Below are 24,368 nucleotides of genomic sequence, written 5' to 3'. Positions count from 1 at the left end.
TATTTCATTAGATATGATAAGGATACGCAAGGATAAAGAAGAGGAACTCAGATGGCTGATTTCCCACAAGCTCTCTGATGTCTGTTGCAGAGCTGTGAAGTGTTTTTAATGTGATTTTTAATTTTAAAGAGTTGGTACTTGTGACCTCCAAACCTACATCCCAAACAAGGACACATTCTGAATTTATTTTTAGAACTGGATGAAAGCATCTCATAATTATATTTATTATACTGCTTTCAGATACAACAATACTGCTTTCAGCTGCTCACCCTCTGAGCATTCAGCTTTCTAGTAAATTATTTTCCACAAGTGTTTTTGTGTGAAACTTCTAGTATCCTATATAGAAAGTATGCTTTATCTTTGAGGGCATAGGAATCTTAAAACATGGATCTTGTGGATAGCTAGAGAAAAAACAAATTTATCAATTTAAGCAGATGGACAAGACACAACAGTCACAAGTCACAGCAAGGAAAATTCCAGTTGGATATAGGGTAAAAAATATTGCCATATGAGTAGTTTAAGGACAGGCCAAGTTGCCCAGAAATGTTGTGCAATCTCCATCCCCAGAGCATGCCAAGATGCGACTGAACAAATTCCTAGCAAAGTGAGCTGGCTTTGAAATCAGACCTCCTTGCAGCAAGAGGCTGAGCCAGATGACCTGTAAAGTTTCTTCCACTCTCAGCTATTCTGTGACCCCACATTCTTCCCACAGCATCACCTTTCAGCACAGCTGGCATGCCAGGCTACATCCCAGAGCAAATACTGGGAACGGGCTTATCATGTGGCACTGTGCAATTCACATCACAAAAATTTTACTATCACTCAGGTTAAACACTTGCTACCTTAATCCTATCCCTTACAGTAAATTTTAATGTGATAGTTATAATTCAATTTAAAAAAACAAGATTTACAGCTTTTAAATATGAAAACTACTCCCTTTTGTTATCTCTGTAGTAAATCATTCATATCTAAAGCTTAATCTTCCCTCCTGAATCATATCTAAGCCCCAAAATAATTTTCCATTTTCTTCTATTATTAGTCTGCCATCCAAAAGCAGATGGTAAAGGTAAAATCTTGGCCCCTCTGCACCCAACAGAACATTTTAAAATTGGTTTTCATTATGTAAGATTTTCATAGAACCATCATATAATAGTTTGGATTGGCAGGGACCTTAAAATTTATCTAGTTCCAACCTCTTCTGCCAAGCAGACCTGGTTGGCAAGAACTTCATTCAGCCTGACCTTGAATACTTTCAGGAACAGAGCATTCACAGCTTTTCTGGGTAACAGGTTCCAGTGCCTCACTATTCTCTGAGTAAAGAATTTTCTCCTAACATCCAGTCTAAATTTCTCCTCTTTTAGTTTTTAACTGTTTTCCATTGTCCTATCATTATTTTCCCATGCAAAAATCAGTCTCTGCCTTTTCTGTAAGTCCTCTTCAAATCCTGGAAGATTGCTCTACTGTCTAGCCAAAGCCTCCTCTTCTCCAGATTGAACAATCCCAGCTCTCTCTAGTCTGTCCTCATAGAGGAAGTGCTCCATCCCTCTGACCATCTTTGTGGTCTCCTTTGGACTCTCTCCAGCAGGTCCATGTCCTTCCTGTGCAGGGACCCCAGAGCTGAGGCAGCCCTGCAGGTGGGCTCTCAGCAGAGCAGAGCAGAGGGGCAGAATCCCCTCCCTGGCCCTGCTGCCCACGCTGCTCTGGATGCAGCCCAGGACACGTTTGGCTCTCTGGGCTGGGAGTGCCCATGGCTGGGTCATGTCCAGCCTCTCACCCACCAGCACCCCGAAATCCTTCTCTGCTCTCAGTGAGTTCATCTCCCAGTCTGTGCTCTTTTCTGGGATTACCCTGACCCAGATGCAGCATCTTGCACTTGCACTTGTTGAATTTTCTGAGGTTTTCCTGAGCCCACTGCACAAGTTTGTTCAAGTCCCTCTTGATGCCATCCTGTCCTATTGCATCAATTGCACTGCTGAGCTTTGTGTCACCTGCAAACTTGCTTATACTTAATTCCTCTGTCTACATCATTGACAAAGATATTGAATAATCCTAGACAGAGCCCTGAGACGCTGCTCCTCAGTGGCCTCCACCAGGACTTAGGGTCACCGGCCACAGCTCTCTGCCTCTCTACCCTCCAAACCCATGTCACCGCAGTTTGGAGATAAGGATACCATGTGGGACCATGATGAAAGTTTTACAGAAAACTAAATAGATAATATCTATATCTGGGATTGACCTATTCTCTTTCATTTTAGTTATTTCAGTTAAAATTTCCTGAAATTGTCTTGATTTACTATTATTTAGATTGCAAGCAGATAGCACTTTTATACATCGGTATGCACATATGATTCTGATTTTCCGGTGGGATTTTGCTCACAGTTCTTTGTATTTGTCTCTCCAGAAACTGTAGATATTATATCTTCGACCTCTGAATATCTATTAACTGAGACTCAACTTATCCTTATCTCCAGAATCCAGTTCTAATTTTTCCTGTATTCTGAGTCTGGAGCTCCAGTCATATGGCCTGTTGTAAAACCATTTGACAGTTGTGTCAGCTAATTACTGAGCAAAAGTTCTGTATGTCCTTAACTGTGACTCTTCTTCTTTCTTTCTATTCTGACAATATGTGACTTCCCAGAAGGAAAACAAGTCACAAGGCCAGTCTGAATTCCTTGGTGATCTGCTTTTACCACATCTGACTTTCTTTTATTAGATATATGCACAATTAGAGCTGTAATTACGGCTCCTATTATCCCATCCTTACTAATCTGGTGACAGATGTTCCCTCCGGCATTTGGTAGTTCTTAGATACAAGATAAGGCAGATAAGTTAAGGAAGGTAAGATATTAACTTGGGTTGTCAACACACCATTGTCCAACACAAGCAGAAAGGCTAGGTGATCAGGAGAGGTGGAAAAGGAAATTATTATGCTCAGCCATAGACCCTGAGATTCTAACAGGGACGAAACAGAACATGAACAGAGCATTTATGGAAAACCAGATGAGAGCTGCCGGATGGGTGGAGGCATAGGCTCAGCAATATTATTTAGAAAAATAAAATTGGCTGTAAATAACAGCAAAAATGCTTACACATGGGGAGGGAAGAAAGGGATTTAAAAATGGATTTTTTTTTCTTCACATCAACTAGCTTGTTTTTTCAGGGCTTTTTCCCTTCTTCCTAGATTTCTTTCAAGCTCATTTAACAACTATTGTCTGGAAGATAATGTGTTTGTCTGAGATTATCAGGAGGTGTAAATATCCCCTAAAACCAGGTTCTGTTTTCAAAATGAGAAGTTTAGTTCATTCAGGAGAGTGGATCAATGAATACAAAAAAAATGATGGGAAGCTGCAGAAACCACCACCATCTCAAAGGAGAGGGTCTTAATACGAAATTATTCTAGAAAGTGTGAAAACAGCGCTCTGCTTCTAAGAATAGTCTGAGGCAGCAAAGAAGCAGGGAATCTGATGCATATTGTCACCTACTTGCCCTTAGCAATCACAGTGAGCCAAGCTCTCATACGTCAGTTTTGCGTATTGAAGCTCTGATTCCAGTGTGAGAGGAGAAGAAGCAGGGAAAAGAAAAATTATTACAAGTATTTTTTGTTAGTATCACAATCCATAGAAACTGAATTACTTAGCGAGGATGTCCACAGAACTTCTTCATAAAACAGCACACAACTAACATAAAAACCCCCAGAGTTAAATCAACTCTTCTGTGATTGAGCCTCTAGGCTAAACTGCATCTTCCATGGGCAGCACAGATTCCTGTACGAAGTATGCTTCTCCAGCTAGCCAGAATTTTCTGTGCCACATTCTGAGTAGACTAAGGAATATCTTTATAGGTTCACCAAACTGATATCCAGGCCAAACTTCAAGTTTAGGATTCTTCAGTACTGGGGAAGAAATACAGCTCTTCCACCCCACCTTTAATAAAATGTCACTAGTGCCCTGCAGAAGCAAAACATATTAATACACTAGCCTTGGGTAAAATAATAATGCAATGGAAGGCTTTGATCAGAGACACCGCTGCAGACCTGCTGTTCCCATCTATCCTGCTTTTTGAGCCTTCTTTCCTGTCCTCCCCTGTGGCCTCTCTCCCGCCCTAACAAAGGTCTCTAAGGCATATCCACAGAATATGAGGCATGTCTGTGCTGCACACAGGTTTCCCACTTCTGTCTCACAAGCCACTAAGGCATGTTTCCAGCTTCTCATAGCCACAAAAAAAAAAAAAAATAACAGAAAACAACCACCACAAGAACAAAAAATTAAAAAAATTGCCCGCTCCAGAAATCTACAAAAAATTAAAAAGAAAACCAAACCAACAACAAAAAATCTACCCCCAAACCAAAAAAAACCAAAAAAGAAACAAAAAAAATGCCTAAAAATATGAGAGTGAAAAAACATGGAGAGAGGGTTTGAGTCAAAGATGTGTGCTCCAAGCTGTCAACCTTTCATTCCCAGGGCTGCTCTCAGACAGTGGCAGTACCTGTTTGCACCCATACCTGGCATCCCACACTGGCCTGGAAGGCTGGCACCTGGTCCTGAGGATATGTACATGTGTGTGCTTGTGTGCACATGTGCATATATACAGATGTGTATGTGGAAGGCTAATTTTAGGCAGAAGGTTCCTGCCTTCATGCTGAGTCAGGGAACCAGCTGCTGGTTTTCAGGTAAAGCTGTATTCATCCCCAAAAGGAGGCAAAATAAGTCACTGCGCTCAGGACAGCTCATCTTTAATTTCCTCACATGCAGAGGCTGTTGGATGAGAAGAGGTGCCAAATCCAAGCCTCTCCATGGCACCCATGCTCCTGCAGCCGTGTGGAGCTCACCAGACAGGCAAGTTCTTGCCTCGAGTCCTGTACATCTGCATGCTCTGGGGCCGGCACCTGGTGGAAAGTTAGGTCCAAATGCCTGTAATTGAGAGAGCAGTGGAAGAGGAGCGTTGTTTAAAAAGCTGCTTATTTTAAAAATCTTGCTGGACACCTGCAAATGAACATGTGCTGGAACTGGCAGTGTTTTGCCCAAGGAAACAAAAGTCCCTAAAAGAGCCATGTGTTGCTCCGTCCCTTCAGATCAGCCTCCAGATCAAAATGACAGGTCTGCCTGGGAGATCCATGCATACTGTCTAGAAAGAAAAAGTCAGTGTAGCTGCCACAGGGAAAATCTGGTAAAAGAAGAACAACATAATGGCACTGTAAGTTCCCTGTGGCAGTTCTGCCTTCTTGCAGCTGCCACTTTCACCTGCCCTCTGCTCCCATCCCTGAGGCTCCTGGGCCAGCCAACACAACCAAACCAATGAGACACTTAGTTACAGAGATAATCCAGGTATGTCTGGGAAGGACCATTCCCAAATGGAGCTCTGTGTCTAACTCTGATATCCTCTGAATCCAGTCGGTTCTGGGAAAAAGGGACACGGCCCTCACTTTCTCCTGTAGGGTGAAGAATCAAGTAAGAGCAAACATCAAGCGTCTTGTGACAAAGTGGTTGAGTGTTCTGTCTGAGTGTGGGAAGGGTGGAGACTGGGATGTGGTTTCTGCTCGCAGAGCCAGTAGTCAACCATGCAGCTGAGTCCTCCAGCTCTTGCGAAAACTCAATCTGCAACACATCAGCTTAGGTAGTGCTGACCGGGAAGATGGAACTGGTACAGAAAATGGAACAGCACAGAAGCAGGGGTGGAGGAGGGTTTGTGTATGTGTTTGATGATTTTGATTTTGAGGTGCAGAGACATTTTTTTAAGTGAAGGCCAGTGTGATGCCATCACCTCTCTGCTATAACAGAAGACTATGAGGCTGACCACCTTAACAAGCTGAAGCAGCATAAGGTACATGCTTCTGAACTGTTCTACCTCTCCAGTGAGCAAAAGGGAGCAAAACAGTGCCTAAGGGAAGGCTTTGTAGGGATGGTAAGGTCTGTGTGTCTTGAAGGATGTTCTAAACTCTTGACAAAACCAGTGGAGTCTGGCTTTCCTCCACATGCAAGGATACCTGCTCTAGTGCAACAGCTGCTGGTAACTGTGCTTTTGTTCCCTGTTGCTGTGGCAGGATCTGCCCTACACCACTGCTGAGCACAGCAAGGGCAGATGGGTGGGGTGCTGGATGGCCCTGGGGCAGCAGCTCTGGCACTGACAGCAGCTGGAGGGAGAAAATGGGGTGCCACGTATGCATGTAGCCAGCAGTGGCTGCTTGTGGCTGCTGTGAGTAGTCTGTGCTGCACAGCTGGCAGTGGAGCTAAGTATCCCAGTCACAACAGCACACATGAACTCTGCTTCTTTGTTCCATGCAGACTTCAAGGACAGCACAGACATGCTCTGGTCTAGAGTTAAAAGTCCCTGTTGACCTGCAGTGTTGGATGTGTCTGTAAATCTCAGCCACTCTGATACAGCTTGTCCCAGGTGTGATGTTTGGGGGTGTCCATAACCCTGGAGGTTTCTGCCCAGAGTTTCACTTTAGTGTTTCCCTAAATTGCCCTGAGTGTAATTCAAGACAGAACTTCACAAAGCTGACGGATGAAGTCGTGAAGCTGCGGTAAAGTATTCAGGGTCTTATTTTCTATAATTTTACCATAAGCCACTGCATTACATTTTGCTTCAGATTCTCAGTTTATAAAAGAAAAATAAATATGCCTCATGTCTCAAAGGTACTTGTAAGTTATGCCTGTTAATTAGTATAACACATACAGTTATTATGGTAAATGAGCCTATACAAACAGATAAGAAATACTGCTGTGTTTAAGCAGAGGAAAATGTCATTAAATGATTGTCAGCAGAGATTGTAAATATACTGGTTTCTTCACAAACTAGTCTCTCCAGTGCTGTGATCTAAGTAAGTATGTCTCATATTATCTCAGTCCACAATGCATGGAATAAGCCTTTTTGCAAGACTGTCTATTTATACAGTGCAGGCAAATGCGAGCTCTATCTCCTCCTACTCCAAGCTAAAAAACCCATGAGGGTCTATTAGTGCAGATAACACCAGGGAAGTGCTGCAGGTAAACTCCAAAAGCAAACTGTGCTGGCCTGCAGAAACTGATGGCTGAACCATTCTCCTGGTCCTCCTGGCCACAGCATGACAGCTTTCTGCAGAAAACCCCTGCACTCTCCTTTACTCTAACACAGCAGCAGCCAATCTGGGGAAAGTAGTTTGAAGCAGCAGAAAAAGAAGCAAGTGAAAGGAGGGAAGCGCAGTTCTGCTATGCCTGTGATGGATATTTGCTGACTCCTGTTCATTGGAATATTGGAGCACTTTTCACTGAAATCAGAGGAAGTCAGCTTTGAAAGAAGAAAATAATGCTCAAAGAAAGGACGTTTGCCTCTCCAGCAGGCTGATTTTCCACAGTCCATTTTCTCTGTATCTGAAGCCAGGCATTGATAGCAAGAGCCCTGGCACAGAGCACCTCTCTCAAACACGCAGCACTGCCAGCTGCTGCTGTCTACTCCACAAAACAGGAGCAAATCCTGCAGCCACAGCTCCATTGCCACAGACCACCAGATCTGTCCTAACTCACTTTTTCATTTTCCTCCACTGTTTCAAATTTCCAATAGTCCTTCAGGGATTTACACTTGTGAAAAAACTGTGACTAATTGACCTTCAGCAGCTGAAAAGGTGTATTTCTAAACAAACTGCTGGCATTTGTTCAAGAAGAAATAGGATCAGAGTAAGTGCCTGAGAAGGTTCTTTAAAAATATTTTTTCTCTTCCAAAATCTTTACTGCCTGTTGATATTGAAAGAGAAAGAATTTTTTACTTTTATTAAAGAAAGTCCTACATTTACAGCTCCCCTTTTAATCTAGGAGATTTCTGACATAAGAACGTCATGTTTCTTCATGTTTAATACGTTACTAAAATATGCTGTTGACAGATACTTTGCCAGTAGTGATTTCCCCTGGGAAAATGAAGTAGTATAGACTTCCTTCCTCATCTGAGAAAAAAACCCCAAAACATTCAAATGTGTTTTTCCAGGCAGCTGGTCAAGGAAGCAGGTGTCAGACTCACAAGAAAGTCTGCAAGTTCTGCATCACAGCCCCCTTCTTCCCCTGCCCAGCTGATGGCAACACTTGAAACACACAGAGACTGTTCCTTGTGTTAGTAAGAAAATAGTTCCTTGTTGCCCTGAGGCGCATTTAGCCTATACTATATATAATTTGACAGTAATTTCTCCTGCAAGACGTACAAACAACTTCCAGTTCACATTGTGTTTATTTCCTGCCACAGCTATCTGTCGTTCGTGGAAGCTAACATTTCTTTGCAAGTTGTCCGGCTGCTTGGTTTGGATGTTTGGCAAGCTTGTCTATATTTTCTAATTTCATAGATCTCCTTTCCAGTCTCCTGCCTCTCCTGTGTCCTCTGCAGCATTTATCTCTCTCCCTTATCCCTACAACTAGCTCACTAATCTCACCCATTCATTTCCAAATCAGTATCAAAATCCCCATCCCTCCACGCATTTAAACCCTCTAAAGACTTTCTTCCTTTACACACTGGGCTCTGTTATGCTCTCTCCCTCACCCTGCTCCTCCTGCCCTAGCAGTACCAGCCTGCTCTCTGCACCCAAGCACAATCCCCCCTTGTTGCAGCAGCCACCGCTGGCTCGCCCACCCGAGCCATCTGGACCCGCAGCCCTCCGCTCCACTGAGTCCTGCGCCTCCAGGAACTCAGGAACTGCATGCCCTTACAATTAATTGCTTTCCTCCATCCACTGCTCTTCAGGCGTAAATCAAGGATTACTATTGCTCTCTGTGAAGCGTTTTAGGAAGCAAACTGGATTAGGCAGTCTACAGATTGAGGTGAAATCATGTATTTTGCTGTCTTAAGAAGCGTTTGACAAGCACTGTGTACCAAGGGAACAGCTGATGAAAAGGCAGATGTAATAAACATACAACACACACAAGTTGCTTGAAAAAGTTGGTATTTACGAGGGTTAATTCACTATGTGCTATGTAAGACATCATTCTTTATTTCCTTATATTATTTCCTTATTTTATGTACTTGAGATTTGCAAAGAGGAAATTAAAAATGGCAGCTTCTCAGTTTTGGGTAAATAGAGGCAAAACTCCTGTATCTAAAGGTGAGTATTGCATGCAGGTGGTTTCCTACAGTAAAAGTTCACAGTGGATAGTGTAAAGCAAATCCCTTTCAATACAAAAAAAGGATATAAAGATGAAGGGGCAAGACAAAACAAATGCCACAAGGACTTAAAGAAACAGATTTATCATCAAAAAACACTGAAATCCTGTTAGCAGCCTTGGGAGGTGACAGCAATAAAATTAGAGCTCAGCTTGTCATTTTGCCATTAGTTCTTTTTTTTTTTTTTAAAGGTGCATGGGTCATAAAGCTATTTTGTCCTGATTTCCTGCAGGTCTGTGGTTTTTGTCTCCTAAATGCCCCACCAGCTACCAAAGCAAACTAGCTTCCCCCAGGTTTGCATGCATCCTCATCAGCTCAGAGCACATGTGGCACTTGGTCCAAGCTGGCCTTGGCACTGGTTGGTGCACACCACCAGGTTGGTGCTGGAACCTCACTGCTCTGCTGACCTGCTGCTGCCAACTGCTCAAGGGCACTTCTGATGTTTTAATTCCTAGATGAATCACTAATTTTGTTCTCTATTCTACCTAAATACTTGTTTTCATAAAAATTGTGAGAATTTCTCTTTAGGACTTCCTCCACTCCTTTTCCATGTAATGTTATAACTAAACAATGGGCTTACAACTTTCTAGGCAGAAGCTGGCAGGAAAATGGACAGAAGGTGTTAACAAGATCCCCAAGGCCTTGTTCTGGCAGGAGGCCACGGCACCACTTGGATGGCATCACTGCCTCACGTTAATTTTAGTTCTCCTGCCTGAGAAGGTCTGACACTCCAGTAGTTGTACCCTCCTGGTACAGTCAGAGTGTATGGGAGAAAAGGAAAGTAGAGGATCTTGTTTTGTGCAGCAAAAATGTTGGAAGCCATATCTGGGACTTGGCTGTAGTGCTGGATCCAAACTTGCTTTTTAAAGAATATGTAGCAGGACTTTTCTCCCTCACTGCAGTCCAATGCCTGCCTAGTAATTTTAACAGGATCCCCTCAGTTTGCACAGACACTGGCAAATGTACCTGAAGGGCATTTCTCAGCCCAGCTGACTTGAATATCAAAAGCTACATCTGTTTTAGGAAAACGTCCCAGTTCTGGAACACCAATGGATGACCCAGCCCCGTTTCTTTGCAGTATTGGTGTGAGACCCCGTCAGCCCTGAACCCTGCAAAGAGAACCAGAATGCATGCCATGGCTGGGAGATACATTACTCCTCAGCTCGATTTCCAGAGCTGGGATTAGAGTCCCTCTCCAGGAATGCTGTGTGGCTTAAAACCTGGAGACATTCTGGCTTCCTTAGATTGGCAGTTTGACCACTCTTTCCTTTTATCACCCTTGATATAATACAGATGTTAGCAATGCTTCTGACTTGACATCTCTTTCTCATCCAGAAAACAGCAGGGACTGTCCCTAAGCCTATGTTTTGTCTGTACCTTGACAACTTTTCAGACTTTCACATGTTACATAAATAAAAAACATAGTAATATTATATGTTCCAAGCACCTGCATGGAGAGCAGGGACTCAAAATCCTCATCCAGCCTTGAAACCCCATGATGTAGCTGTTCTTTGTGCAATTCCAAGCAGCCTCACTTTTCTGGCATTGACAAGAAGGAGGTTGTTTGCCAAAATCCGATGGCAAAGTGGGTTAAATTTTGATGAAAACTAGGCAGACTCCCTGCTCATCCCTTTTGGTTACAGTCAATGAAATCCACCGAGCTAGGTAAATCACAACCAACAAGGACACTTGTTCCTTTGGTCTTTCCCAAGAACCCATTCATACATGTGACAAAGCACCAGGAAGCAGACAGCAATATTCCCCTGCCACATGGGAGTCAGCACAACATGTATCCAGCCTGTTTGCCACTTACCTGCAGCTTGGGACTACCTAGCAATTGTAGCTGCTGTGCACTTGATCTTGTTCAGGACTCTTTACAGAGTAATAGAATTAGATCTCCAGTGAGCTTAAAACAACAACTTCAGCCACTATTTACTGAGCTGATGGCCTACTGGAATTTATATCCAAGACAAATCCTGCCAGTAACCTGGACAGAAGTATAGCATGTCATATAAGTGATTTGCACACCACCTATGCAAAAGCCAAGAATGGGTTTCTCATTTACTCAGAGAGAAAGTTCATTAAATGTTCCATTTCCTATTAGTAGTACCCTTCCAGGTAATTTTCAATGAAGTCTTAGGCTCCCTCTTAGGCTGTTGGTTAGTGCATAACAAGCCCTGAAGAGCTTACAGCATTCATTTGAATACCCACAGCTGCAGGGGTGAGTGAGAGATAGCAGCCTGATAGGGACACAGAGAACTCTCACATATCCTTAAGTTATTTTCCTTGAAATTAAAATAAAGAGTCGTCCTAGTTAATAAGCTTTGAGTCAAACTATTCTTTAGCCACAATGAAAGAATGCTGCCATTAATCAGCTACTCATGTAACCACCACTGAAACCCTGGAAATTAGAGCTGAAATAAGAAGCAATCCTTATCTGAGTGCAGCTGTATTTTTCTTTCCTGCAATGTTAATGCATTTTTTACAAATATGTTCCTGTATAATCCAAGTTTTACTTGTAAGGACTTCCTTCTGAAGTAATCAAACTTACATTCAAGGCAGATTTAAAAGGCACCCAGAACACAAGCTGGGGAAATTTGAGCAAGACTAAAGCAGAAAGTATATGCATCATGTAAAATGATTTAAGGAAATAAAATGAGCTGTGCTAGAAAAACTACGACTAAGCAAGCTTTGTCTTCTAAGGATGTTTATGTTCTGCTCCATAACCTTCTCCTTAAATGGTTTCATTGAAATAAACCAGCTCCCTCCCTACTCCTCATCTGCCTAGTCCTCCACACCACAAAGGGCAGCAGGTGGTGTAACCCAGACAGGCAGGGCCGAAAGACATGTATGAGTGGGGCTCTGCTCGCCATGCCCTCCATGGGGCACTCCTCTTTACCACCCAGGACCTCATCTTCAGAAACCTTGTAGAACTGCCCTGGCTTTTCAGATGTCTCTTTTTGTACTGCTCTTTCTTGAGATCTGCAAATTGGAATGGGAGAGGAAGAAATGCTAATAAAAATAGACAGGCATATAGGATCAATGAAAGTGAAAGTATCTTCCTCCATTCAAACATCTGGTTAAAACTGAGCAAAAGACTGGTTATTTATGAGACTGGACAGGGTAGGCACTCCCTAAGGTAAAATATATGTTCTCAAACCACATGAAGAATGAGATCAGTGTTGCTGGTTAGCTTATTATTTTATGGGCTGTATGCTCACATCTCTTGTTTTCCTTTCCTTGACCTGGAAAACTGAGATGATAATTATAGGATCATTCAAGGACTTTGAATGTAATGTAGCTTTTGAGGTTAATGGGGAAGGAAGGAGGGTTATTTCCATGCCTTGAACAGCTAGCTGCTAATAGATTTTCATTCATATGCCTAGTTACCTTAGAATGCATTTCTTATACGTATTCACAGTCTTATGAGCTACTTGCAGCTTTCGCAGGGCTAAGCTGAAGATGGACAAGTATTGCATTCCTGAGAAACAGCTCCTCTGATACTTAGCAGTCAGAGTAGTTGCATTGCCAGGCATGCTCTGTAGTGAAGTGATAGGCATATAACAGGCTGGCTGTCTGGCTGTTACATGCCACAGATTAGTTGTCATGCCTTGGTCGAAATAACAAAGTATAAAATACTTGTCTCTTTACCGAAAATACAGCACATCGTAATAAAAGACTGATTTCTCTCCACTCTTACATTAGCAACTTCCATTATATGGTTTTCTTAGGAAACAGTTTTAAACATCTGAAAAAAAAAACCCTATTTCTGCAGTATCTAGCTTCCATAATTTGTTTTGAGTTGCATGAATTAAGAATATCTCTTATATCTCTTCTGCCATTATAAAAATTACCACAGATGAATGCTACTCATTCACTTTTATGGACTTCATGGCTGGGAGAGTTCCATCAATGTCACCACATGCTGTAATTTGCATTGGATATATTTCAGCTGAAATAGAGCTAAAATCACGAGTAACTAGGCAACTCCTCTTCATATTCTAGGAGTCTGTCCATTTCAGTACACATATAGAGAATGATGCTAATAGACATAAAACTGTCACAGAAAGGTAGCTTTTCAGATTCTATGAATGTGGTATCTCCTAATTCAGCCTCAGAAACGCACACTATTCTGCACCTCATGTCCAGATTTTTAGAAAATTTAATTAGGTGTGTAATCCATCTGTGGGTTGAACTCTCAAAAGTCATTTTGAGATGCTTGGAAGGAAACAAAAAAATCTATAGCATTAAAAAGACTGTTTACATTAGTCCTTTTATAAAGTCCAAAACTTTCTCTTGAACTCATAGAAGCACAGGCATTTTGCCTCTTTTGGTACATTGTACCTGAATCGCAAGATCAGTTGAAAGATTTTAAACAGAAGCTGTAATAAAAGTTAAATCAATTTTTAAAAAAATTCATAAAAAACAAATTACCAAAGCAAAACCAACCACAACAAAATCCAGAGGACATTTTAAAGTTCACTACATCCATTCTTTATGTCAGTTGTGAGCCAGTTCTTTGCTAAATCAGGCATAAAAGGCTTTCAAAAATTTTAGGTCATTACTGTGACAGTTTTCCTGGATATTCTCCTGTTCACTTACTGTGCAAATGTACCACAAATATTTTGTTATATAATTTGAACAATACAATACTATAATGGGGATGTGCTTCAGGCATCTTAAAGTAGTCATCATCACCTCTTACCTACTGAGTCATTTTCCAGTTTATTAAAAAGTGACAGTCACCAAGGAGCGCCTTGCAAAAACCTGAATTTTCCACCTGTCATTGATGGAAAGCCCTTTCCAATACCTGTCACAGTGCCAATTAGAGTTGCAGCTGCGGAGATTGAGGACATAAGTGAAGAGAGGTCTGTGGGAAGAGAGAGAACTTCTTTTAACAGGTCAATTACTATAGCTGGAAAAAACTTGACTGAGCTTGCCCAAGCCCATATCCCACAAGTCAGAAACTTTAGGAAAAAGGATTAATTTCTAAATACAGATCAAATATGAGGAAGATGGCTGGTGAGTAGCAAAGGTTAATATTCTCATTGGTCTTACTCTTACACTTGAGGAAGGTAAAAAGGGCCAGCCCCAATGTTAGGAATAACTTCCCAGCTCTGGTTCCTGCTAGGTCTTTCACCCACATCTTCCTCCTAGGACTAACTCTTTGAATTCATTGAATGCCCACCATCCAGTCTAAAGCTGAATTAATATCTGAGCCTACCACTATCTGCACCTACGCATCCTCCAGGAGGAGTGTATCTTCTTGTTAAAATTTGATTTCGACTTAGTTTTATGCATTTTTTTTATTAAGCTTTGTTGTGAACTTTCAACTTCTGTCACATAGAGAACCGTGAGCATGTGCCACAGCAATCACTCAGTAAAAACTAACAGTCTTTGTATGGAAAATGTGCATGTTAAACTTACTTCATGTGTGGAAATTTTCGAGGCTGGCTTGACTTTTCACACACTCAAAGCAACTACACAACTACATACTTGGGTGGAGACCTCAAAGCTCCCACCTAGAAGTGCACTCACAGTCCCTCTGCCACTTAACAAAGCTGTTCCTCAGGGAGTTGGGAAGGTGACTAGAAGACAGAGGCATTAAAGTGTTGGGGTGAGATGCAGCCCCTCAGTTTTCTATGTCATACTATTTGTTCATACTCTCTATATACCATATATATACCATATAAATATCATATATACACCATATATATACACCATACATACATACATACATACATAAATACATCTATCTATCTATATCTATATCTATACCTATATCTATATCTATATCTATACCTATATCTATATCATCTATATCATCTATATCATCTATATCATCTATATCATCTATATCATCTATATCTATATCTATATCTATATCTATATCTATATCTATATCTATATCTATCTATATCATATACTATGTTCATACTATTTGGGGTCTCCGAAATGAAGTGATTAGTTTCTCTCAGATTCACTGGCTCTTGTTTTTTCTGATATTTTATTGGGTTTGGGGTTTTTCTGTATGTGGTTATTTTTGGTTTGTTTTGTGTTTTTGTTCTTTTTTTCACCCTCAGAAATACATAGACTAGAGAGTATAGATAACCCCTTAAAACATACCCAGGTCTTCAGATTAGTTTTATTCGGTGATGAGAGATGTCTGACGCAAGGACAAGAGTGTTTGCTCAAGCACATCAGATCCACCACCCCATGGATATGAAAACAGCCAGTGATGGATTATTCTCCTGCAAAATAAAATGTCAGTAAAAGATTATCTTTTCCCCTAGCATATATTTGCCAGCTCCTACATTTTTGTTTCTGATGATGATGTGACAATGGAAAGCACATAAAACCCAAGCATAATCTTCAAAGATTCCTGTTGTGATGACATAAAATTCTTCCTGGATTGTAGGATGAAACTAGATGTTAATGCTATAGGTAAAAGAAAAGAGGCATGAATTTCAGATAATGTGGAAAGAAGCCTATGAAATACTTAGCTGAAATGAAAAGTTTCATACTGATAGACAATTATTAAAGGATTGATGACAATTCAGTTGTCAAAAGAAGGAAAAATCTGACATTTTATAAATGATACTCAAGCCCATCTCCAGCCCAAAATCTGTCATGTACGCGAGAAGATCACTGCAAAAATTTTTGAACAGTACTTATATTGGTTTAAGTCCCCTTGAAATGGCAGCCTTATGAATGGTTACATCTTTCTGCCATTCCATGGGATTTGAGTAATCAATAGCAGTGCTTTGGGAAGATCTCCTATGGGGCAATGCAGAGGGTACAACTTTTCCCCAGTGTAAGAGGTACTTGTGGCATAATTAGAAAGACATTCTCCATAGCATGTGTTCTCAGTTCACTAAGAACAGCAAAAAGAAAGAAGCTGCTGCCCTGTATTGGGCAGAGAGGGTTGAAAAGTGCAGCATTTCAGGAGCATAATTTGATGATGTGAAATTTCACAACAGGCACAGATCCAATTTAAAAGTGATCATCCACTGAGATGAAACAAAATCAATTTGACATTTACCAGCTGCACCATAAAATTGACTGTTTGTGGGACCATTCACTTTAACAAATTTAACCCTCAGCAGATTTCCATATCTAAAGGTCCTGGTGTACAGAGAGTAATGTGCTTTTCTTGTATTTTTTTAACCTGAAATTTAAAGTAGCATAATAAATGTGCATTTTGAATAAATCTTATTTCAGAGAACAGTGAAGGAGTTCTTCTCATGAAAAACTACATTATCCTTAAACATGACAGGTAATTTAATTCTGTTGGTTTCTCCTCTTAAAAAATAAGTGTAACTAAAATCAAGTGTGAAATTACTGCGACCTACATTAAAGCTTACCTGTATTTTGTATTAAAAACATACATAACAATAACATTCAGACAGTGAATAGTTACTACCAACATTTTAAAGAAAGCAGAAAACAAATGAAGCAAACATAGAAAAAGCCACTGGAGTTATAACCAGTGTGCTGGCTGATTCAGCCTCCTCAGAAAGTGCAGAAAGATTGGGGTTCATTCATTTTTTTTATTCAACACAGGTCACATCAATGAGGCATTCTCTTGAACCAGAGAAACTTCAAGTTAAAAGGGTATACTTAAAGCTATACTTCTGCAGAACATGGCGTGGGAGTCAGGAATCTACTAATTCCACCATCTGAAAGAACGTAGATTCTATTCTGGCAAATGTCCAAAGCAACAAACTATTTATGGCTTCTAGAAAAAAAGTTAGAAACCTGAAGAGGAGTTAAAAGCTGAGTATTTAATTAATTCAGTTCTATGATGTTTCCTCCGTTTACAAAATTGTCCTGCTTTAAATGCAGAAACAAAATAACCTTTTAAATGAAACATTGATGTACAAGGAAATATCGAATATCTCAGATGACAGTGCATTACAAAACCCATCTAGAGGGTCTTCACAGCTCATCGGGGAAAATGGGAGTTTTGAAATCCAGGATGGAACATATGCCTTCAGTAAAGACATGTTTCTAAAAACAACAGGGGTAAATGTGTTAAGGTAGGAAGGTAAGCATACTGGAGGAATAGCAAAGAGACAGTGAAAGGATATACCCCTCAGGTATAACCATTTGAAATTATGCAGAAAGATACGTTCGGTGGCAAGGCTGCTTAGTTATGCAGAGACCTGCCTAAACACTTCACTAACATTACAGAGACAGCGTTCTTCCTTAGTATTGTAGCTGAGAGAGAAGGAGTTTCTCTTCTTAAATTCTTAAATTTCTTCTTAAATTTTTTCCATCCTAGAAGTAAAAAGCTGTGTGACAGCATACTGTAATTTTGATGCAGAACAGTCTGACACATAAAACCCACAAGACAGGCTATAATTCAAAATCTTTGGAGATACAAGCAGCTCATCTGTGGTCAAAGCTGTCTGGCATCATTTTCTCTTAGTGTGGACTTCAGCCTTCCATCTCTCAGACAATGTGAGTGTGACTTGCCTTACGTACTTTACAAAAATGATCAAGTTGCATATTCCTTGTCTCAGGCTATGAGTGTAAGCGTATTATTCCCATCAACCTGAAGCAATCTATTAGTCACCTCACCCAACAGAAGAGGAAAGATATGCAGTGTGATGAAGCTAACTGGTGCTCATTTGGCAATAGTTACAAATTTGCATCTCTAAACACTCAGCTAACATGATGATGAATGCAGGGAAAGAGTTTGTGAATATTCCATATTTTACCACTTAAAAAAAATACATACAATGTAATGCTGCTTCTCTATAGACACAACTATTGTCAAAATGGATGAACAATTCCTATGCCTCCAATGTCAACACACCACAGAAAAACAAAGCTGGCAGCAAACACAAGTATGACTTGCATTAGGAAAGTATCAGTGTCATTTATTTGTTTTAGGAAAGTTAACAAAAGATTTAATCAAATAGACTTTAAAAGTAAACAGATCACAAAAACACAGCTTCTGTTCCTTGTTAAGCTAAATGTATTTTCATTGCTCCATTCAGATGACAAGCAGTTTTGATTTTCCCTGATAAGCAAATGACCATCTCTTGGAAAGAACACAGTTTGAAAGATGAATAGCTCACACAGATATCTGATCTACTTTGAATTGATTCTGTGTGGTTTCTTCAAAGCAAATTCAAAGCTGAAAAAATATTAAGGTGACCTAATTGTACAAGCCAGAAGTAATTTTGATCAGCAAAGTCTCAGCAAAGTAAGAGATATTAAATAAAATACTTTGAGCCTCTTCAGCCTATTTTGAAAGAGTGAACTGAGTCACCCTGATAGAAGAAGAGTATTTTCAACACTGCTGAATTGATTGAACCTCTCTGTGTTTTGAATGTGGGTGGAGTTATCCTCAATCTGTATTTAACTTTAATGCATTAAGATGATCTCTCATTCATAGTCATCAAGAAGAAGAATGTAGCTGTCAGTCAAAAATCCCCAGAACAACAGGGAGAAAGCTGATCAAAACCAGATATTTCCCTTGAAACTAAACAAGGAACAATGGCAGCACACTCAGAATGGCTCTGAAAGGGTGAGGCTTCTGAGGCATACAACAGAAATCCAAATTTTGTTCCTAATAAACAGCACTTCATGCCATGTTAATTCTAAGATTTATTAAGCAGTGACTTTATACAAATAAAACTGATCTGTGAGGAGTTACATAAAAATCCTACTACAGTTAGCCATCGCCATTTTCCATTATAAATGTTTGTAGGAATATCCATTCTTACCACACTGGCTAGAGGCCAGCTACCAAAGCTATACAAATGCATTCAAGACAAGGAAATCTTAAGATATTAGTCTTTAGTAGTGCCCATTCCCACTTGGAATCCCCAAAAACTTGATCTCCCACCAGGACTTTGGCTTCTAGCAATGAGGACATTACATAACTTTCACCAACATTCTTCATTTTACTTAGAAAAGGTTGCTTCCTGCATCTTTCCTAGCACTATAGCACAGGGTTAATACATCAAGACAGTTTGGAATTTATAATCTAAATTTTTGTTACAGGCAAACACTAGATTGTTTAGGAGGGAAGAAAGAGAGGTCATTCTTTCTAGACTGTTTTGCTTACAAATTATTCTTCCCTTCAACCTTTCTCTGTTTTGTCAAGTTGTAGAAAGACATTCTATACTCTCTCCTGTGATCACTTTGCAGACCGAGTTCTGTGTCCTGTGGTCTCCTGACCAACCCGCTTCTGCAAGGATGTCCAGCCTCTAGCAGGTCTACCATATTTAAATTCAGGAAATTATTTCCTGTGTGATTGATTTAAAACAGACTTAAACAGACTTGTCCATTACTGACAGACTCTCCATTCTCTTGTCTACCACTTCTGCCAGTTCCCCCCAACCAGATTATTTGCTATCCTTAATTTTACTCCCCTGTTCTCTTTCTCTTCAAGATAATGCAATTTTGTTTTCAGTCTTTCTTCTCTTGTATTTTCCTCCTTAAGCATGTACCAGTGCTGTCACTATTCCATTTCCCACGCCACTGAATACCTTCTTTAATTCATCAGGGGCTTTTTTTTCCCTCTTTTCTATATGTTTGAAGCATCCTCTCCACCTGCGCTCTTCTCTGTCTCTTCATGTCCTATTTCCCTTCATGGTTAGTAGAATGTTTTATCTGTTACAAAGCACCACAAGCACTCAAGCTGCCATATAAATTACACAATGTGCCAATGAAAATAAAGGAAAGAAAATACTGCAGGCTGAATAGTCACCACTCAGCTGGCAGAGCTTTCCTTGTTCTTTTGGAGCTGTCGCAAATGCTGACTCCCATTTATACCCACTTGATTGACCTGCTGGCACTGCCAAAATGGTCTAATGTGGTTAGATGTAAATCTGAGTCAGGCCATAGTTTTCTGCAGTGCAGTGCTCTCTCTGAACAGAGTCCTATTCAGTTGCCTTGCAGCATGTGGGATCGGTGAGAGGGTTATCCACCAAAAGAGTGGGGCTGCACCTCTGTGTTGCACTTGCAGTTGCATAGATAGGCTGCTGTGTCTGGGCTGGGCTGGGAGCTGCTTCCCTGCACATTCTCAGAAACTCTGCTCCTTGTCTTGGACGTGACAAAACTGTACAGCAGAAAATGTCAGTACCACCCACAGCTCCTTAAAAAGGTGGATTTTTTTTTATTTTATAACCTACAGCTTGCTACCATAGAGAATCATCCCTTGTCCCTGTCTTCCCCTCTCAACTCTTACTATTTCACCAAGCAAAAGATCTCCTGCATCCATCCTTCCAGTGTCCAGCAGCAACGCCTTCTCACACTGCAGCAACACAACAGGCATGAGCAGGATGACAGTCATCAGTGAATAGAGCCACTAATGCATCAAAACATCACCAACAGGATCCCAACTAAAACTGTACGTCTCAGACCAATAAAACCATGCTTGTGATTTATATTCTCTTTGAAATCTATCCAAGAAACACTCAAAAGAAAGCATGCTATACAAAAATACTACACATTTTGTTATGCAAAAACGGTATGCTCTACTTCCTATTTTAATGTTATTGCAAGACATGCCAGCTCAAGAACTCATCTCACAGGGTACAGATAGTGGGAAGAAGTCTTTGCCATTGGATTCCTTGAGAGGCCAGCTTTTTAGGCTGCAGAAAAGAGTTACATGTTTGAATGTGAAATAAGGGTCTCCACAGCTGAGATGTCCAGTGCTCTAGTTCTAACAGTGCCAGAGAGTCCAGGAACGGAATATTTTTCTGAGCCTTGTGATTGCTATGGTCTTCTCATTTAGTATTAAATGCTATGTCTTAACCTTTTCTAATTAAAGTTCCTTTCCCCAGACCTGTTCACTTTCTATGCAGCCACTTAATAGCTGCCTGAATCTGAGTCCTGTTTACTTAGTTTTACAATAAAATGTATCCACTGTATCTTAAAGTGTGTGTCATCATAGAACAGAAGGGGAATTGCCATGGTTTTATCATAGGTGCAAAATTCTTATTTCACAAGGAATAGGGTTTTTTGTTTCTTTTTAAATTTTTTTTCTTTTCATTTTCTGATGTATAAAACTAGATTTTTATTCCTTTCATTGACCATTAGAAGCGTGCAGATTTATGGGATATACATAGTGTGTTTTTTACCTCTTGAAGGACCTCTTGAAGTCTCCAGGATTATTAAGAACTAGAGGCCATACAGCCCATCATTCTGAAAACATACCTTTTTCACACCTACTCTGGTCTTGTCCATTTCAGAGCACTTTGTGAATCCTAAAAATACTCAGAAATAAAGGTCACAAGAATAAAGGTTTAGGGAACCTGTCAGTGCAGTAAAGCTTGCTGCCAGTATTTGTTTGCAATTTAACCCTGCATTTTACTATCATATTTATATCATTAATTCCGATCCATAAAAAATTATTCTAAATAATACTTAGAGCAACTGCATAAACTACAGAGTATATCCAGCCATTCTTGTGAAGCTGTAATTACTGAGATTAGCACTGCAGTAGTTACTTCTGCTCTGGGACAGGCACAGCCTTTGCAGATTGACCAGAAGTGGCTGGATGTGGGCTGTTGCTTGTACCCTAAGCTGCTAGTTACCACCACTCAGCTGAAGCAGTGAGCATGAACATTTCTTTCTCCTTTCAAGCTAAAGTCAAAGAGATTAGTTAACCCACACCAGGGAGGGAGTGTGAGTTTACCCGGCTGCCTTGCTCCTGAATGGATTAGGCTCACTCACAAGATCAGCTGTAAAGACTATGAAGATGGCCTCTCCCCTTCTGGTCTCTGCCTTTTTAGCTGCTAGACGACTGATCTTAACTTGTATCTCCATGTGATTTGCATAGACCCCATCTGTCGTCTAGACAGCACCCAGGAACTCAGGGATGCCCAGCAGAGTGGTCTCTCAGCTAGCCCTTGGCTTCAAGAAATTCTCAGGAATTGGAAAGGTTGAGTGTCAAAGGAGTGTTGAAGCCATAAAATGCTGAAGACTTAGAAATCTATGTTGGTTGTGAGCTGCACTTATGAAGGTGAATAAACTTGATAGGCAGTATTGTCACAAATTCACACTGAACTTTTTATAACCTCATAAAATCTCTGCAAGATATGACTTTACCATAAGACTGTAAAAGTGCTTAAATTCCACATTCATCAAGTAGTAAGCTGAGACTTCCATAGGGCTCAAGGTACTAGACTTCTGATGTTTAAAATTAATAGCACCTCAACAACAAGTTGCATGCAAACATAGCAGGGCTGTGGAAGGACCATTTTTCTCACCCATATTTCGGTCAAGGGAGACAATAATGTCTACATCACATGGTGAAACAGAGTACAGAGATTTTCAAAATAGCTTTAGGCATAGTAACTGTAAAGAGAGACCTGTAGTCACTCCAACACCTTAGGTCAAGCACAGAAAATGCCTTGTGTCCAGAACTGCTTTAGATAACTGCAGTGGCACTTTTCTCTTAGCTCTGAACTGCTTGCACAGTGTCCTATGCACTTGTATAGTACAAGCATCTCTTGTAGTCATGAACTGCTGTTGAGTGTGGACATTTTAGTGAAGATTGATGTGCCTCCTCCTTTTACGAGTGTGCTTCCATAGCAGGCACACCATCACCAATGACACCAAATTCCACAAGATGTTAGATGTGCTGTGGCAGTCACCACTGTCACAGCCTGTCCCCCATGCTAATCCCCTTGTGATAGCACACTGGCTTATTGCTGTTCTTCTGGGTGACATACATTCATGCCAGTGGATTCAATTCAATAGATTTATGCTGAGCTGACCCAAATTCATGAGTTCTGAATTTCCATCTGGCATTGCTGAAATTGAGGGCTCTGATGGAATCAAAAGCTGGATGTCTGCTGCTCTTATCAAGATTTGCTTACCTGCTGCTCTTACCAAAGTTTGCTTATCTGGTGGAACCAGAGAAATTGTTGATCACAGTTATTTGAGAGCTGTACTCTCTTGCAAAGGGGTTAGATGCCCCTCTGAATTATCCCAGCTGGATCCTGAAAGCTACCCCACACCCCACTGATATCAGCATCATTAAATTCATCCTAGTATTCAGTCTAGTGGGAATGCAGCAAGTTATATGGTGATGTTGTCAGTGAAGAAGATACTAAAAATGCAGGGATTTTAGTTGGAATCACCATACCTTAACTTCTACAACATGGTGAATTCCTTTTTTTTTAGACTTTAATTTTTACTAAGGCTCAGTCCTCAAAGAATAAATCATCTAAGAAAGATAAATCTCTGAATCTCCTTCTGTGTTTCAGGAAGGGTAGGGACCAGTCCGTCAATCTGTTACTGAGGAACAGCTAGCAACTACAGCCCCACTGATGTTCAGGTAGAAGAGCCCGGCAACATCAGGTGTTAAGGAAAGGAATGTTTCTCTCTCTCTCCAAGGAAAAATCCATGCCTGATTGCTCATGAGTAAGTACCATCTGTCCTTTGTCCCACTCTAATGCCATAGCTTCATGCTGTGTCAAATCGAGCACTGTTCAGTTGACTGTTCACAGCAAGAATATCAATATCATTAAAAGGTCTGCAATGGCCTTTTAAGCTCAACACCAGACTGACCAACTATACCCTGGATTAAAAACATGCACAGACTTCAACATATGTCAACAGGTGGAAGATTTTATTGTTTCCAGACCTTCCTCATGATGGAGAGTAATTATTATGATTACATGTCAGAGGTACAGCAGCAAGGAGAGACACTACATCTGTGAGTCACTCACAGCAGTAGAGTTAGCAGAGGAGCAGCCAGGGTAACAGGATTAGCAAGGCAAGACAGATACATGCCTTGGGAGTTCACAAATGTGTTGTGTGTTCATTAGGTGTCAAAACAGATAATTAAGGATTACATTGTATTAAGAAGATCAAGTAGGACTACGGGTGCATTCATGTCAGCTGCAGCGGTAAATTGATCACAGCACCTACAAAGTACTTTCCTCTCTCCCTACATTTTTGCTGTAGTTTAGTTAACTGAAAAGTCACAATGTCAAAGAGAGCAATCTGGCAAAAGAATTTGTCTTGGTACATTTCTAGATGCCACAGAATTATTCAAGACTATCAAAGTGTATTAATACAGAAACATATTAGGACTGTGCTACATGTTTCTTACCTTCCATTTCCTAAAAGCTGGTATGATAAAACTTTCCTTTCTTTTTTTCCTCTGTCCTAGAAAAGTTATGTTTTTCTATTAATAATTGCATGCCCAAATGGGGAGGGAAACAGTGTGACTGAGGGGTCAGGAATCCCTCATGGAAACAGCAGGCTGGAACCACTAA

The 24,368-nt window shown here is 40.6% G+C and overlaps 1 long non-coding RNA gene across 1 annotated transcript in view; it reads right to left on the bottom strand.

The window, feature by feature from the left end:
- Window positions 1–13,822: 13,822 nt before the first annotated feature.
- Window positions 13,823–24,368, bottom strand: part of LOC147648492 (uncharacterized) — a 49,706-nt gene continuing 39,160 nt past the window's right edge. Inside the window, exons 2-3 of the long non-coding RNA XR_015281038.1 lie at window positions 15,244–15,368; window positions 13,823–13,987 (exon numbers count right to left, since the gene is read on the bottom strand). This is a non-coding gene — a long non-coding RNA (uncharacterized LOC147648492). The remainder of the gene's footprint in view (window positions 13,988–15,243; window positions 15,369–24,368) is intronic.

This window comes from Cyanistes caeruleus, chromosome Z (assembly GCF_971803275.1).
Source record: "Cyanistes caeruleus chromosome Z, bCyaCae1.hap1.1, whole genome shotgun sequence".
Classification (NCBI taxonomy): Eukaryota; Metazoa; Chordata; class Aves; order Passeriformes; family Paridae; genus Cyanistes; species Cyanistes caeruleus.
This window is presented reverse-complemented; position numbering and strand designations above follow the sequence as displayed.